A 15,610-nucleotide genomic window follows, 5' to 3' on the forward strand; every position below is an offset into this window, starting at 1 on the left:
GTAAAGTTGTTACAAAACGGTGTCGTGGTGTAGTTGGTTATCACGTCAGTCTAACACACTGAAGGTCTCCGGTTCGAGTCCGGGCGACGCCATTTTTGGGTTTTTTTATGTAAAAACAACTTTTTATACGAAATTATTACAATTTAATATTTTTATATATATTATGAAACAATAACCTTGAGAAATACTACTAAGACCTTTTATACTACTTTTGCCATCAACGTGATAGATAACACTTATTAACAAGAGCATGGTGCATTTGATAACAGTAATTAACAAGAACGTGGTGTATTTGATAAAGTTGAGTTTTTTAAAAAAAATCAAAAAATGTTTGCATTAATATAACACTTTGAATACAATAAGACATAAAAGTAAATATATACTCAATATTTAATAATACCTCAAGTTATTTCTTAAAATTTTCAAAATGCTTAATTGGAAGTATTGGGGTGTTTTGACAAAAATGAATGAACTAGAATCCCTTACATCAAAACTTAATTAATGTTTATTACAAAAATAATATTTTTATATCTGACAAATAGTTATGTTAATGTGATTTTAATAATTTATTTTTAAAAAATGAACATGATTAATTTTGTCAGGGTCATATCTTAATATATTTATAATATTTGATTAAAATATTATATATAAATGTAACTAATTCAAAACTAATAAAATTATTATAAAAAATAAATACTAAAAATATAGATAAATTGAACTAAGAAAATATTTATACCAAATTTCATTAAAATACAACATAAATAGACAAACATGTCATAATTAGAAGAATCTTGTTTGACAACTCAAAATTGAATTACAACATTTTTTACTAAAATATGGGTTCATGTGAGAAGATTGAGAAATTTTAAAAGTTTGTAAATTGATGTTTTTGAGTAGAGTATCGATATTTTGACACTCCAAAAAGTGTTTGCTCTAAATTACGTCTGGGTGACGTGGATTACGTGCTTATGTGGCATCATGTGCAGTTTGAAAAGGGCAACGTGGTAATTGATTCTGAAAAGGCCAACACCCCCCAAAAAGCTTTCAATTTCAAAATTCCCAAACTGCAAGCATATGTGTGCGAAACGTTGACGGCGGAGACGCGGAGACCTAGTTGGACGGTGACGGGGGTGAGGTAGTGCGACGTTGACGACGGCGAGGAACGACAACCACGTTGTAGTGCAAAGGAGCGGTGGTGTGCGTTGTCTGCGATAGGGTTCGGTGGTGTGCGGGGTCTGCGATAGGATTCGGTGCTATGCCAAAGGTGCACGAAACGTGTGCGAGGAAGGAGGAGAAGGTAAGTGTCTGTATTTTTGTTTTTCTGGCATTTTGATTTTTAGGGTTTGATTTTTTTGATTTAGGGTTTTTCTATAACCTTTCTTCACATTGATATCAATTTATGTATCGCATGAACTACTTGAATTAGGTGAGACAGTTGGAAGTGAGAGTCGTAGTCTCTCCCAAAGAACAAATCTCATCAATTTCAGTATCAAAGTACAAGTGTGGCCGCTTCTTCTTCTTTAGGAAGAAGTCATAGGAGGAAAGGTTAATTTTCGTTTCTAGATTTTGTTTTAGTTTTTTGAAGAAGAAATTTACTTCATGTAAGTTGTTCTGTTAAGTATTTTTTTCAGAATTATATGCCTTGTTTCTTAAATGAAAGGTAATCTGGTTAAAAGGATAGATCAAAACCTAAGAAAATATTTCTATTTTGAGAGATGAAGTGTGTCAATAATCCATGTCTCAAAACCTTGTCTATTGGGATTTTTTTATTGGCTTGATTGCTCCCATTTGTAAGTCTATGTTGCCCTGTTTGATGAGCTGAAGACAAGTGCCAATTGATGCCACTTTTGTGATCATACTGCTTACTAATTGCTTGGAATTAAATTGTAGTTTATAGTAATTGTGATCCTTAACTCTTCTTCCAATATTTAAAATTGATAACATGCATTCTGTAATGTCCTTCTGACAATCTTTTACAAATAATTTCTTACTAGCGACATTCAAATAGAGATATGATTCCCCTTTGTATGGAGAAAACTTTATTAGAAGAAGTGTATGTTGGTTTGGTTCTAAACAGGAAACATTCACACAAATTATTTATTCTTAATTTTAAATCAACCAAGATTAAATAGGTTTGGGGTAATATATACATATATATATATATAGCTTTATATTATTGTTTTAATTTTTTTAACACTGGGACTTCAATTGTGTCTATTTTACATTATTGACAAAAATATCAAAAGTGAGAGAATATGAATAGCGTCATATTTACCCAGCAAGATAAAAATATAGTATAAGACCACGACTGAAATAACTACGAGTAAGTTGTTGGTAGTCCTTGAGATTATTTGGGTTGAGCAATTTAATCCCTATGATTTCAAAAGCCTTTTATTATTAGACATTGTACTTTTTAGTCCTTGTTGAGTGCAAAACAACAATGAAAACAAAGCTAAAAAAGTGAATGACTTTTTGAGGTCATCCAAAATGTATTTTGTTGCCTTCGGATTTTGAAATAAAGATTTAAAATCATTTGTAGAATTATGCTTCACTGCCCAATCCTCATGGGCCTTTCTTTGAGGGACCACCACTGCCACCAAAAAATATTCAAAATTGTTTGCATAGACCCAAATCTGCATGTAGAATAAAAAACTTATTTATTAATAGAACTACACATATATTTAAGAATTGAGATATTTGTAAGTCCACTTTCCCATTAAAACTAGGCATCCAACACAATTCATGTTGCTCTAAATTTACTGAATGTTCTATTATTGAAGCATAAGCATACCGATGTTATAAGAGCGTATGTTGGTTTGGTTCTGAACAGGAAACATTCACAACATTGTTTGAGGATATAATGTAAATTAGCGGATGTTCAGATGAGGAGGTTCTTACGATTGATCGTCATCCTGAGGATCAAGTTAATGTTTCTTTGAAATGATGTTTTTTGTTTTAAAGTAGACATGATATTTACATTTATTTATCTTTAATTTTAATTATTATAGTGTATTTGTATTTGATTTTGATATACAGGTGTTTAGGCATAATTGCAGGTCAAAGCGTTTGGCTATTATGAACATGGTTATAAGTTTGCAACAAAAGAGTATTATACGGTCCACCCCATTTGGATGGCTTTTGTTTGTTCGTGAGGACATCAAATTGAGCCGTGGACTTTTAAGTAAGTTATGTAGTTCTTGGGTGGAGAGGAAGCAAAGTTTTTCAATTCAGTATCAATTTGTGTCGTTTAGTTTGGTAGATGTGTGTTTAGGTGTAGGTCTTAGAGTAGGTGGTAGAAAAATTGACTTAAGGAAAAGTAGTATTATATCTCACATAAGGAGTTTTTTTTAAGAAGGTCATGTAACTGTGGAAATTATATATTCTGTTATTTTGAAACTTGGGAATGATATTTCCTTATAGGACTTTTGTAAGTTGTATATCTTGTTAGGTTTGTCGGAGTTTATTCTCCCTACTAGATTGGGTTTAGTTCATGATGGGTTGTTTAACCTTGCTGATGATTTAGACAAACTTGATATGTATAATTGGAGGGGAGGGGGGGGGGGGGGGGGGGGGGGGGGGGGGGGTTAGTGTATGAGATTTTGGTTGATAGTTTGTGTTCAGCTTCAAAATGGATTACGCGGGGAAATATGTCGTATATCCATGTGGATGGTTGCGTTTACCTCTTGTAGGTAAAATGACACATTGGTAAATGTTTGTAATAATTGTGCATCTGTGTTGACCTTTTAATAAATGTTTTTTTTGTATTCATTGTTCAGATATGGGCGATGGAACATTTGTTCTCTTATAAGCGTCAAGTACCTACGAGTGGGAATAAATATCCCCGTATCATGCATTGGATGGATGTTAGAGTTGATGACCATGAACTTGAATGTGGTCTGCGTAAGAATAAGGTATGTTTTTTTTTTAATTTGTATTACATTAATGTTGTTTTGAATGTAGATAATTAATTTTGGAATTATATATGTCAACAAACAGGTTCTTCTTGAGTTATGTGCTTCCAATGAAGAACTTTGCAGTAAATTTGTTGAAGAAGCTTTTGACCAAATTGGGTGTCGAATTACGAAGAAGAAACCAACAAAGGATGAAGTCCGTGCAATGAGGGTGAAAGTTCTTCAACTGATGCGGAAATTTGAGGAGCAGGAAGTATTAATCACAAGTATGGAGACAGAGGTGAATGACATAGTTGAGTTAATTGCAAAGAGAAATTGTCTTTGTCGTGATACTCAGTCAGAAGTAGTTGAAGTTGAACCTCTTGCAATGGATTGCACATACTTGAAAAAGGCAGAAAGCAGTCATGAAGATGTAGATGAAGATAAAGAATTACATGTAGATGAAGTCCAACCAAATGAAGAAGTCAACAGTCATGAAGATGTACATGAAGATAAACAATTACATGTAGATGAAGTCCAACCAAATGAAGAAGTCAACATGTTTCCTAAAATGAACGGTGAACCGAGAAAACGTTTCAAGAGTGTTGTTTTGAAAACACCTTGGACCACATATTCAAGGAGGAAGCCAAAAAAACCCAAAAACTATGCTTCATTAATGGATATGTTTTTAGGTGCTTTCTGTTTTTAAGTTAGTGGATGTATGCTTTATTGACATTGTTGAAACCCTTGTAATTTGTAGTATTGCACCAATAATTTTGTTCATGAGTAATTATTGTGAAAACTCTGAATGTGTAAGTGGATTAATTTTGTTATTCATTAACAGTATTGTTATTGATTAATTTTGTACTATTGTTTTTATTAATCAACTTTGTACTAAATGGTGGCAATTATATTGTCAACCCTGTTTGCATCCAAACAACACAAAAGTTATATATTCTTTCATCAATGAATGGCCTAAACCTCCAATGAGGTCCTTGGACTACCATGTGAACCCTCTTTGCATCCAAAAAACCTAAAAGTTATCACTCAGTTGGAGGACCAAATGACTGTGCAAGAAATTGAACATAGGTCCCTAGTTAAAATCAAAGAGGTCCCCACTTATATTAAATTACCAGAATTTGAGGTAGTCTTTGATCAATGAATGGCCTGAACCTCCAATGAGGTCCTTGGACTCCCATGTGAACCATGTTTGCATCCAAAAAACCCAAAACTAGTCACTCACTTGGAGGACGAAATGAGTGTGCAAAAAGTTGAACATAGGTCCCCAATTAAAATCAAAGGGGTCCCCACTTACATTAAATTACCAGAATTTGAGGTAGTCTTTGACCAATGAATGGCCTGAACCTCCAATGAGGTCCCCGGACTCCTATGTGAAACATGTTTGCATCTAAAAAACCCAAAACTAATCACTCACTTGGAGGACGCAATGAGTGTGCAAAAAGTTGAACATAAGTCCCCAGTTAAAATCAAAGGGGTCCCCACTTACATTAAATTACCAAAATTTGAGGTAGTCTTTCACCAATGAATGGCCTGAACCTCCAATGAGGTCCCTGGACTCCCATCTGAAATCCTTTTGCATCCAAAAAACCGAAAACTAATCACTCACTTGGAGGACCAAATGAGTGTGCAAAAAGTTGAACATAGGTCCCTAGTTAAAATCAAAGGGGTCCCCACTTACATTAAAACACCAGAATTTGAGGTAGTCTTTCACCAATGAATGGCCTGAACCTCCAATGAGGTCCCTGGGCTCCCATCTGAACCATGTGTGCAGCCAAAAAACCCAAAACTAATCACTCACTTGGAGGACGAAATGACTGTGCAAAAAGTACAACATAGGTCCCCAGTTAAAATCAAAAGGGTCCCCACTTACATTAAATTACCAAAATTTGAAGTAGTCTTTCACCAATGAATGGCCTGAACCTCCAATGAGGTCCTTGGACTCCCATCTGAAACCCTTTTGCATCCAAAAAACCCAAAACTAATCACTCACTTGGAGGATCAAATGAGTGTGCAAAAAGTTGAACATAGGTCCCCAGTTAAAATCAAAGGGGTCCCCACTTACATTAAATTACCAGAATTTGAGGTAGTCTTTGACCAATGAATGGCCTGAACCTCCAATGAGGTCCCTGAACTCCCATGTGAACCATGTTTGCATCCAAAAAACCCAAAACTAATCACTCACTTGGAGGACGAAATGAGTGTGCAAAAAGTTGAACATAGATCCCCAGTTAAAATCAAAGGGGTCCCCACTTACATTAAGTTACCAGAATTTGAGGTAGTCTTTCACCAATGAATGGCCTGAACCTCCAATGAGGTCCCTGGACTCCCATCTGAAATCCTTTTGCATCCAAAAAACCGAAAACTAATCACTCACTTGGAGGACCAAATGAGTGTGCAAAATGTTGAACATAGGTCCCCAGTTAAAATCAAAGGGGTCCCCACTTACATTAAAACACCAGAATTTGAGGTAGTCTTTCACCAATGAATGGCCTGAACCTCCAATGAGGTCCCTGGACTCCCATCTGAAATCCTTTTGCATCCAAAAAACCGAAAACTAATCACTCACTTGGAGGACCAAATGAGTGTGCAAAATGTTGAACATAGGTCCCCAGTTAAAATCAAAGGGGTCCCCACTTACATTAAAACACCAGAATTTGAGGTAGTCTTTCACCAATGAATGGCCTGAACCTCCAATGAGGTCCCTGGACTCCCATCTGAACCATGTGTGCAGCCAAAAAACCCAAAACTAATCACTCAGGTGGAGGATGAAATGACTGTGCAAAAAGTACAACATAGGTCCCCAAATAAAATGAAAGGGGTCCCCACTTACATAAAAACACCAAAAATTTGAGGTAGTCTTTGACCAATGAATGGCCTGAACCTCCAAAGAGGTCCCTGGACTCCCATCTAAACCCTCTTTGCAGCCAAAACACCCAAAACAAATCACTCACTTGGAGGACCAAATGAATGTGCAAAAATTTCAACATAAGTCCCTAGTTAAAATCAAAGGGGTCCCCACTTACATAAAAACACCAAAAAACTAAGGTAGTCTTTCACCAATAAATTTACGAAATAATATGTAATGCAGATGTTAATAATCGTCATTTAACATTATTTGACGTCACATACAAGTTCGAGCTACATAATATTCAAGATCGTCTAATTCCTTATTTTTTGATGGCCTTGAATAATAACTCCATCTTTTCTGCTTCTAAAAATAGATGAGGAAGTCAAATGTTAGACAATATACATGGGCAACTTTCATTATAGTTTTTAAAGTGTTGTTCATTTCTTGTATTGTACCTAGAGTCGTGGGTGGAAGTCTTACTACTGGATGACAAGCACGAACTAAGTCGTCAGTGGGTGGACATATGTCAAAAATTGAAAGCCTACATGAATGACAATTTAATTTCAAGCATGTAATGTAATGTAAAGAAGACCATTATTATTTTAACCTCCACAGTTGTATTACATTTATGTTGTTTGACTACATACCTTGACAATGTTGTTAAGAGTGATATTAAGGTAGAAGTTCCTTCGATTTGGACTGAAAATGCCAACCTAAAAAACACACAAAAGTACTTGTATGAATGACATGACATATGGAATTGTAAAAGAAAAGTTTGTTTTTCGTGCATTAATACATTCTTTAAGACTAAGACATAGCCAACTTCAATTAGAGAACCAAATTCTTCATTCTTTAAAACCTTCCCATGAACACTTGCACTTGCAGTCCCCGTCGGATCCGGTAAAGCAAGAAATTTAATATATAACTTCTTCTGCAAAATGTAAGAAAGACTACATAATACGTATGTTACCTTAATTGTTATTAACATGTCTCCTAGACCAGTGTGCTTGCATGATTTGATTAGACAACTTAGGAGTGGGAAAACATCTAATTCTTTCAAACTTCCCAGGAATGATCTTTGTTGAGAACCACGTCCATCAATTTCTCCTTCGCAATAAAATGAAAACATCATTAGACATAAAATTTTGTTGTTCCATTCTAAAAAACGTGATTGAGTATTACTTTGGAATTGAAGGAATTTTTCTGCCCATTTCCATTGGTTGGATGTAAAATCACGCTCATAAGTTTGTTGACCTATACGGTTAATAAATTCTTGAGTGTTTACTTGCTGGTCAGAGTTTCGATTAAGAGTCACGGCTTGCACATTACCAGCTGGTCCCGGAATGACATTGGTAGTGGAGTTGCAACGCCATACATAACTACCAATGTCGTTTTCGTCGATATCAAGCCCTTCCCATGACTCCATTTGGAATGGATGTATAGTTCAAAAAATTCATCCTATCGCATGCCATATATAGATGAACGCTCGGCACATGTTAACGTTCGAAGGAAGGAAAAGGGACTTGTGTGAAAAAGCAAATGTCTTGTCTAATTAATAACATAACATAAATGCAAGAATAATTTTTTTTAAAATATTTTTGAAGGTGAGGTGCAGTACGACATTGTTAAAAGTAAAGGAAATATGGATTTTTTAACCAGCTTACGTGGAAGTATGGTTTTGTTGCAGCTTTACTTTTTGCAAGTGGTAGGTTCATTCATAAATGCCATAAATGCTGAATTTGCACTTAATTAATAAACTAATATTAAATTCCTGCAATTCATGTACCAATTTTTGATTTCCCTTCACACATTAAAGACAAATTGCGTGCCCTTCGTGAAAGTCCAGCACCGTCAGCTTCCACTGTATATTTTTTCAAACTGAAAAGTTAACGTTGTGCATTCATTGATAGCAACCTTTCTTCTTCATTGCATTAACTACACATTGAAGTTAGCAGACAAGCATTGAAGGTTCTGTTGGTGAAGGTACTCTTGCATTCAATTTATTTGTTCATTTCTTCTTTGTTGCATTGAATTCCATGGTGCATTGTATTTATTTATTCCTATCTTACCCACGTTTTTGTGTGTTAATGGTGCCCCTATGACGCATTCAATACCTTAGTTTCTATGCTCATGACAATCCGAAACAGGGGTTGTTGATGTACATTAATTATATAGATGAATATAGCTTATTTGTAACTTTGTGCAAATTGTTAAATAATGCATAAAACCAGTCATAGTTGTTTAATAATGTACACGGTAGATTTATTTTGTTCATTGTTTGAAATGTTTAAGTTAAGTTATATGAAGAAAATTGTATTCATATGCATTCATGTTTTTTGTCAATTTGAGTTAAGCTAAGCATTATATACACAACAGGTTTAAGGTAATGGCAGATTTGTCACTTGATGACATTCCGTTCTTTGAAGAATCTCAGCATTTGAATCCTTTAGCTGGGAATGATTATGTGGCAAATATACTTCCTGATACAGATTCCCAGATCAATATTGATGAGTCGGTTCCAAATGGAGTTGATGAATCAGCTCCTACGGTTGGAATGTGTTTTGACATTGCAGATACCGTGAAAAGTTTTTTCCGACAATATGGCATTAAAAAGGGTTTTGCAATTAGAACTCGAAGTTCGAAAAAAGGACCTGACAAGGAATTAAGGTACTTTATCTTGGTATGTGCTAGGGCGGGAAATTACGTGTCTGCGATTCCACCAGAATTAAGCACTCACCCTACTCAGACTGTTGAATGTTCGGCTCGTATAACTGTTGGAATAAAAGAAGGGAAGTGGTATATTATGTCGGTACACGAGGAACACTCACATCAATTGAGCCTGATGAATTCTAGATTGTTTCACGGTAATAGGAAAATATCTTTGCAGACAAAAAGAGTGTTGGATATTAATGATGATGCTGGAGTTCGTCTAAATAAGACTTTTAGGTATTTTGTGTCTGGTGTTGGTGGTTACGAGAATCTCGACTTTGTTGAACGAGATGTGCATAATTATGTTGCCCAAAGTAGGAGAGCATTGGGGAAGGAATGTGATGGAAAAGCTCTCTTAAATCATTTCTGTCGCATGAGGGAATTGAATCCACAGTTTTATTTTGACATTCATTTGGGCGATGATAACCGCATACGACAAGTATTTTGGGCTGATGCTAGAAGCAGGGCAACATGGGATAGTTTTGGAGACATTTTATGTTTCGGTACCACATACCTAAAAAATAAGTATGATATGCCGTTTGCACCTTTTGTCGGTGTAAATCATCACGGTCAATCCTATCTTCTGAGGACACCGATGCTTTTGTGTGGCTTTTTCAAAGTTGGTTGCGTTGCATGTCATACAGGCCCCCTGTAGGCATTGTGACCGATCAATGCAGGGCAATGAAAATTGCAGTTGAAGTTGTGTTCCCAAATGCACATCATAGGTGGTGTCTTTGGCACATTATGAAAAAAATACCAGAAAAACTTCAAGGATATAGTCAGTACTGTTGAACCAAGTGGTGTTTAATGTTTTGAAGAATCCAAATCCTTTAAAGGATGATGAAGCCTCTGCTGTGCTTGATGCTGCTATGCTGTTTTAGTCTTGTTCTGGGGTAGTTCTATGTTGTAATCAACACTTAGTTTAAATCTCAAAGCAATTAGCATCTCAATTTTATCAAAGCAAAATGTTTTTCAAACTAAGTTGAAACAACCGATTGTTTTGTCGAAACAACCGATTGTTTACACTTAGGTGTTTTGAGAAAGTTTGAAAACTGTTTTTGAATGGTGTTTTTGTTAAGTAACAAAACAACCGATTGATTCGAGGAAACAATCGATTGTTTGTTTTAAAACCATAACAGAAAAAAACTGTTTTCTTTGACTGAGCTTTAAATGCTTTAACTGAATACGCTCCAGTCATTAAATGCTTTGACCAATCTATTTTAAATGCAATTAAGAGTTTGTTAAGATTTTATAACAAACTATATTCTTAGATATATTCTGAAAAACAGTTTTGATATATTAAGAATCTTGAAACAAAGTTTTCATAGAAGAAGAGTTTTTCAAATATTCTGAGATTGCAAAAAGAGTTGAGAGATTGATCAAAGTGCTGAATAGGATTCTCTTGTATTGATTTCAGATATTCATCTGTAAGAAGTGTAATCTGTGTAAACTGCTGAACAATTCTGTTTTGTATGTGTTGCTGAGATTGGCTGTGTGTTCTTGAGGTGTTCAAGATCAGCAATCTTAGTGTTGGTCAAGGAGAGTGTGTTTCTTGAGGTGTTCAAGGTCATTCTCTTGGTTGTTGTTGTAAGTGATCAAGGTGTGGTTGCTTAGTGGATTTCCTCAAGGTTTCTGAGAAGACTGGATGTAGCTCTGGGTTGGAGTGAACCAGTATAAACAGTTGTGTACAATCTTTCTATCCCTAACTCTTTAATTTCAGTTTGTTTGTTGTTTGCTGGTATAAACAACCGATTGTTTCGAAGAAACAACCGATTGTTTTTCCTGGTATTACAGTTTTGCTTGCTGTTTTGGCTAACTGAATTGCTGAATCAATTGGTTTCTGAAATAAGTTCATTCTAGCTCTGAAAAGTTTGCGAAAACCCCTTTAAACCATTCACCCCCCTCTAGTTTAAAGCCATCTTTTCTAACAAGTACAAGGAAATGAAATGTGGAATGAAGATAGTAGTCTATGAGTCCACAAGTGTTGATGATTTCTTGTCTTCGTGGGCAAATTTGATAAATACGTTTGACTTAAGTACAAACGATTGGCTTACTACATTATTTGAAGAACGACATCGTTGGGTTCCTTGTTATCTGAAATCATTTTTTTGGGCCGGAATGTCAACAACGCAGAGGAGTGAAAGCATGAACGCTTTTTTTGACGGGTACATTAATTCAAGCACAAGTCTCCAACAATTTGTGCAGCAGTATGAAAACGCTCTGCAACATAAGGCCGAATTAGAGTTTGAAGCGGATTTTGCTTCTCTTAACACCATAATTCCCTGCACATCTCAATCAGGTATTGAAAGACAGTTCCAATCAGAATACACACATGCAAAATTGAATGAAGTGCAAGGGGAGTTTAGAGGAAAAATGAATTGTGTTGTTACTAATGCCTATATTGAGGGTCATGCATGTCGTTTCACTGTTGTAGAAGAGTCTTTCCAAAATGGTAAACCTGAACACCGCAATGTAGTAGTTCTTTTTAACCGTGAACAACTACATGTATGGTGCACTTGCTTATTATTTGAATTCAGGGGAATTTTGTGTCGGCACTACCTTGTTGTCCTTGCTAAAAAAAAGTGACAAAAGTCCCAACAAAGTATGTATTGGAAAGGTGGAGTAAAAATATAAGGCGAAAGCACACGTACATAAGATCATCCTATGGCACAAAAGACAAGGATCCACAAGTTCAAAGGTATGATGGATTGTGCAAGAAGTTTTATGACATAGTTGAACATGCCAGCGGGGAAATTAATACAATAGAAATCTTGCATAAACAACTTGAAAAATTTGTGTTGGAATATGGTCAACGAAGACATCATCAAGATAGGACAAAGCATAACATTTGTGGAGGTCCTGAACAACCAACACCAAGTACTCCTACCACAACAATCAACATCAACGGTGATATCCGTAGCCTTATACTTGTGAAAAGAAAGGGTCGGTCGCGATCAACACGACAAAAATCCAGGTCTGAAAAGGCTCCGAGAAGAAAAAATACATGTACTAGACGTCAACTTCCTAGCCATCCAACTACGGTTAGTAAAACTATTTCTTTTCATTACCTTTTCATTATTTTGTTTACTTTGATATGTGAAATGTAAATATTTTATCTAATTCACAACTAAATGCCTTAGGGAATTGAGGAAGGAAGTTATGTGGGAGGTGTTCAAGCAAATATGCCTGATGAAACTGAAGGGAACATGAATACATTCAATGGGATGACTAATGCAATTCTAGGGGTACATGTCTATTGTATTTGTTGTTGTACTTCTTCACTATTTTTCACGTTTGAAACTTCTTGTTTTGTTTAATTAGTACGAATTAAACTGTAGGTGTCAAGTACGAGGTTTGTTGGCTTTCTTTCACTGTTGAACTTAGTCCATACTAATTTACCAATATCTCAAGAATCAAATGCATCAGAGTTGTTTAGGTTTGTGACCTTAAACCCAGCAAATGTTCTATAGATATCAATTTGTTCATATAAGTTAAATTCATTCTTTGGTTGCAGGTTGTAATGAAGGAACCACAAAACTTTTTTCACATAAGGAAGTGTTTTATATGACATAGAAGAGAACCTTTATCATTTTTGGTGCATCACAACTACTCACTATTTGAACATCGTACATGGGATACATTCCTATATGTACTGATAATATTTGTTGTACTGCAAGTTTAAGTTACAAATCAATTTCATTTCTTCTTTGTTTGAATAGATGGTTATATAAAAACCATTCTTGCACCACTTGGTTGTACCTTGGGTATTGAACAAAATGATAACCATGATGTCTTCAATTTCGTTGAATTGAATGAGAATTAGGTTGGTCATAAAATTATTGTAATCTCCTCCCCTGCATGCATGCAGTTGCAGTGAGAAAAAACAACATGAAAGCCATAACCATGCAAAAAGTTATTCATAGGTCCCCACTTATTAACACATGGGTCCCCACATACAGTATAAGGGTTTATATGACCACCACATCATGGTAAAACCCACCCAATTAACATTCATACACTCCAGCTATGTTTCACTTACACACAACATTCAGTTCCACTTCGAAGAATACAAAAACAAAATTGAAAGCAATGACCATGCAGAAAGTTATTCACGAGTCCCCACTTATTAACACATGGGTCCCCACTTACAGTATAAGGGTTTCTATGACCACCACATCATCGTAAAACCCACCCAATTAACATTCATATACTCTAACTATGTCTCACTTACACACAACATTCAGTTCCACTTCCAGGAATACAACAACAAAATTGAAAACAATGACCATGCAGAAAGTTATTCTTGGGTCCCCACTTACAGTATAAGGGTTTCTATGACCACCACATCATGGTAAAACCCACACAATTAACATTCATACACTCCAACTATGATGTGATTCCAATAGCCACATAGAACAAGATTCTTGACATTTTTAGGAATCACCTTGAGCTGGAAAATATAGAGGCACTTTTCTTAGAGTTGGATCATTGTTCTAAGACAAGAACTCACCAATTACTAGTACCAAATCCCAAACTCATTTGGATGAACCAAATATTGTCAAATTGAATCAACAAAGAGATTAAAAACTTGGAATGACCGAACAGAATTAAGCCAGTAAACATATGAACCGAACAAAATAGAAATTAAAAACAAAAACAGAACATAGGTGTTGAAAAATGGAAAAACCGAACCAAAACAACTCAAGAACACAAGGCAACATGAACAATTGAAAAAGAAGAAAGGAAGGAGAAGATAGTGCTCATGAAGATGGAAGAATGTTGGATGATCTCGCCACTAGAAGTGTGGAATGCTCCTAGATGAGAGTGAAGCCGCCACTTGAGGACTCCAATGATCCATCAAGATAAGACTAGAGAAGAAGGCTCCAAAAGCTCTCCAAAGGTCACTCAAAATTTGAGTAGAGTTTTCTTAGATTAATTCCAATCTGAATTTTACAAAGAGAGCACCTCTATTTATAGCCTAAGGTGCTAAAAATGCAAGCTAAAACAATTCAAATTTCCCTCCCAAAGCTAGCTAAAACCGGCGCCTATTTCAAGCCATGAGGAAGGTGTGACTCCTTCCTTCACTTTGGCACCTCCTATTCTACTTCTACACCTATCTACTAACACACCCCCCTAAAGCTCCTAACTAAAGCCTAAAAGATGCTATAACAAAAGAGGTTTCAAAAGTTTCCCTCTAAGCACCTTCAACTAAAGAAACTACAAAAAGAGAAAATAAATGTCCTCTAGCTCCCAAAGCTTTGAACATGCTTCTTGTAATCCTTTGAGGTGGACTTTGACCTCCATGGGCGTCCTCCATTTGTGCCTCCACCTCTTCTTGAGCTTGATGATTGGCCTCCATGTCCTCTTGAGCTTGATCTCCATCATACTCCCCGAGTTGGAGAGAATTCGACCACGAATTCTGGAGACCTACAGAAAAAGGAGTTAGATCGCTGACATTAAAAGTATGACTACCTAAGAATGTATCAGGCATATCTAACTCATAAGCATTGTCATTAATCCTCTTGAGGATTTGGAAAGGTTCATCCCCTCGAGGCATTAGTTTGGACTTCCTTTGAGTAGGAAAACGATCCTTCCTCAAGTGAAGCCAAACCCAATCGCCCTCATCAAACAACAATGCTTTTCTCCTTTTATTGGCAAGTTCAGCATACTTGCCAACCTTCTTCTCAATTCTCTTCTTGATGTCTTTATGCAAATTTTTCACAAAAGAAGCCTTTTCATCCCCATCTTTGCACAAGACATCTTCAAGAAGGGGAATAGGAAGAAGATCAAGAGGTGTTAGGGGATTAAACCCATAGACCACCTCAAAAAGAGAATGGGAGGTGGTAGAATTTACTACTCGGTTATATGCAAACTCAACATGGGGTAGTAAATTCTCCCACACTCTAGGATTCCCCGAAATAAAGCATCTCAATAGTTGTCCTAAAGTTCTATTCACCACCTCGGTTTGACCATAGTTTGTGGGTGGCAAGTGGTAGAAAATAAAAGCTTAGTTCCAAGCTTGCCCCACAAGGTCTTCCAAAAGTGACTCAAGAATTTAGGATCTCTATCGGACACTATAGACCTAGGAATCCCATGCAAGCGAACCACTTCTTGGAAGAAGAGGTTTGCAATGTGGCATGCA

The 15,610-nt window shown here is 36.0% G+C and overlaps 1 non-coding gene and 1 pseudogene across 1 annotated transcript; both read left to right on the plus strand.

The window, feature by feature from the left end:
• Positions 1–18: 18 nt before the first annotated feature.
• On the plus strand, positions 19–92 carry TRNAV-AAC (transfer RNA valine (anticodon AAC)). Its single transcript has one exon. It is a non-coding gene; the product is annotated as a tRNA-Val (tRNA).
• A 9,053-nt stretch (positions 93–9,145) lies between these two features.
• Positions 9,146–12,989, plus strand: LOC137839117 (protein FAR1-RELATED SEQUENCE 6-like; annotated as a pseudogene).
• The last annotated feature ends 2,621 nt before the right edge of the window (positions 12,990–15,610 follow it).

The sequence above is a fragment of the Phaseolus vulgaris genome, chromosome 3, assembly GCF_051622355.1.
Source record: "Phaseolus vulgaris cultivar YP4 chromosome 3, ASM5162235v1, whole genome shotgun sequence".
Classification (NCBI taxonomy): Eukaryota; Viridiplantae; Streptophyta; class Magnoliopsida; order Fabales; family Fabaceae; genus Phaseolus; species Phaseolus vulgaris.